Here is a 3,264-nt window from a genome sequence, read left to right on the forward strand (position 1 = left end):
AAACTGGATCCTTCTAAGGTTTCCTTTGATGTGGAATTTGATTAGGGAATCCTTGAGGTGTAGCGGTTTGTCTGTTTCTCTAACTGAAGTTTGGATGATTTCTTCAGTTGGGATTGTATGTATTACAGGTAGGCCTACTGAAAAGTCTTTGGTAATTATTTACGGCATTGGATTACTCATTTAGTACCTCTTGAAAGGCAGGTATTGTTGGACAATTTTCAGTTGTGTGAATGTTGCAAGCACAAATACTGCAAATAGTTTCCTTAGCTTTGTCCCTCTTTAATTCCATGGCCTTGAGTTTTCTGGTGAGATTAGCCACTTTAACATTGATATCATCATCCTCTCTCAAGAGATATATTCTACTCCTCTCCATGTATTGAGTTGGCTTAGACATAGTGCTTGATTTTGGGGAGATGTTCCATGATTGTGTGTTTTTAACAAGCTTATCAAAGTAGTCCCACACATCATCGACATTTTTATTAATGAATTCCCCATTGCACATTGTCTCGACCAATTGACGCATGGGAGAGATCGGTCCATCATAGAAAAATTTCATGATGCACCACGTTTCAAAATCATGTTGTGGGCATGAACTGAAATGATCCTTGAACTGCTCCTAACATTAGAAGAATGTTTCATCTTCCTTTTGGGCGAAGTTCATGATCGACTTTCTAAGGGTGTTTGCTTTATGGTATGGGGAAAATTTCTTTATGAACTCCCTTATCATGTCATTCTATCTACCAATAGATCGAGGATATAGTGAACGCAACCATGTCTTAGCTTTCTCTTTCAAAGAAAAAGAAAAGAGTTTCAGCCTAATTGTATCATCGGACACATTTGGAAAGTATAGAGTGGCTATGATCTCATCAAATTCTATCAAGTGTAAGTATGAATTTTCAGATTCATGCCCATGAAATTTTGGAAGGAGTTGGATCACCCCTGGCTTGATGTCCATGTGTCTCATATTTTCTGAAAAAACCATACATGAGGGTATGCTCACCCCTGTCAATTGTAAATAATCTCGCAAGGTATGAGGTGAGGGTGTTTATGCACCTCATTCTCATCTTGAACTTCCTTAACCAGAGGTTGAGGTTGTCTTCCAAGTTGATTGATCAGTTGATTGTAGCCATAACCTTAATTGACTCTAAGGATCCCGAGTGGTGTCTAATCCTATGATGGATAGATAACCCCTCAATCAATCCTCCTTCACTCAAGAGACGTTGAGTGTTGTCACAGACCCACTTGGGCATGAAACACTCTCAGCCCTCAATTTCAGATTCTAACCTAAACCTAAAGAAAGAAGAAAAAAATAGAAATCTAAAATTAGAAAGAAAGAGAGAGTTAGAAAGAAGCTACTAAATTAGAAGTTCCTAATTTAAGATCCCGCAAAACAACACCAAAGAAATCAGTTTCTAAAAATAAAAATTTTAAAATTAGTAAGTTTCTAAGAACAACAAATAGAAAGTTTCTAAGAAGACAAAAAGTTAGTTTCTATAATCAAATTAAGAAAGTTTCTAAACCTAAAATTAGAAAGCTAAGTTAGTTTCTAAATTAATTCAAAAAAACCCTAATCCTAAAAATAGAAAGTAGAAAACCCTAATCTTAACCTACTTCAAAAACTAAACAATCACAAAAAGAAAAAAAAAAACACAGCCGTTAATCCCCAGTAACAGTGCCAAAAACTTCTTCACAACCCCAAGTGAAGGGTCGTGATGTAGTAATAATCTCGGTGAGACCGAGGTCGAATCCACGAGGACTAATCTTATGTGTCTATTCTGAAAGTAATTAGAATCAGAACTAGGAGAAGATCTAACCTAAAATCTAGAAAGTAGAAAGAGTAAAAGGTGAAGTGTTTATTTAGAAACTCAAGTAATTTAAAGGTGGGAACTAGGGTTTCCAGGGATCCACTTGCAGCTATTAGGATATTTCCTTATTTGATTTAAGGCACTCAATTGGAATTGGAGTCCTATCCTGTCCAATTGGAAGATATTCAATAAGATTAGATCTGAACTTCCATTGACCTAATTCTCAACGGATGAAAGTTTTGAAGATTGGAAATGATTCCATCACCTAACCATGCCCAGGAGACAATGATAGACAACAGGATATACCGATCCAACAACTATCATGGAAGATTTGTGAAGAATAGAAGAGATTCCATCACTCAGCCATGCCCAAGGGACGATGAAGAACAACAGGATTTCCTATTTTTCACAAACTCCAAACGAAAAAAGAAGATACTTCAAGCTATTGTAGATCTATTGTAATTTCAGTCACAATAAACCATTAAACACTAAAAGTATTCCTTAAATATCAAATTAAAATTGAAGGAGTTCAACAATAACAAGAATCATATAATAAAAACATCCCAACCATGCTACAAGCTTCACCCCTTAGCCCTACCTAAGAGATCTAGCCAACCATAGACATGATTGGATTAAAAACCCTAGAAGAAAGCATTAAAAATTAAGGAGAAGTGAAGAAGAAGTCTTGGAAAGCTGCTCCACCCTTTTGATCTACTCCTTCAAACCCTCGATATCCTAAAAAGTGCCTAGGAACCCCTATTTATAGGACAAGTTCCGTAGATTCGTAAAATCGGATTAAATTTATACACTCTATGTAACCGGTTTGATGTCATCGAAGGGGTTTGAATCTGGAAGTCGCGTCTTTTCTTCTTTCACACTGCGTAAGTCTTTGTGTTATCGAACCATCCTTCGAAGTCATTGAACGAAGCTTCGATCCATCGAACAGGACTTCGAGTCATTGAAAATTTGTCTAAAATAGTCCAGCGAGTTGCCTCAATTTCTTCAATAAATTCAATTCCATTGAGCATTCTTCAATGTCATCGAGCACCTTCCTTCGAGTCATCGAACATGTCTTCGATTGATCGAGAAAAGCACCCAATATGTCCAGCAACCAACTTGATTTTTCCTCATAAATTCAATGTCATCGAACGTATCTTTGATGTCATCAAACGGTTCTTAATGGCATAGTCTTTATGATTTCTACACTTGTTCTTTCAACTTCCTTCTCCACTTGGTTTTCTTGGATCTTGGGACCTTGAAATCTTTAATCTTGGTCTCCACAGGTCCATTCTTTACCTTGGTGACTTTTGAGCACTAACTACATGCTTTCAACATTATTTTCAATCCAAGCTCTTAAATTCACCTTGCAACACAAACACATGTAAAATATACCATTAAGCCATATTATGTTTATAAAACCAAGAAATAAATGGGGGATAATATGTAATATTTAACCCTC

At 36.4% G+C, this 3,264-nt stretch overlaps 1 non-coding gene across 1 annotated transcript; it reads left to right on the forward strand.

Annotated features, from left to right (window-relative positions):
• Window positions 1–572: 572 nt before the first annotated feature.
• On the forward strand, window positions 573–679 carry LOC131217872 (small nucleolar RNA R71). The gene has a single exon (XR_009157458.1). It is a non-coding gene; the product is annotated as a small nucleolar RNA R71 (small nucleolar RNA).
• The last annotated feature ends 2,585 nt before the right edge of the window (window positions 680–3,264 follow it).

This window comes from Magnolia sinica, chromosome 10 (genome assembly GCF_029962835.1).
Source record: "Magnolia sinica isolate HGM2019 chromosome 10, MsV1, whole genome shotgun sequence".
Taxonomy (NCBI): domain Eukaryota; kingdom Viridiplantae; phylum Streptophyta; class Magnoliopsida; order Magnoliales; family Magnoliaceae; genus Magnolia; species Magnolia sinica.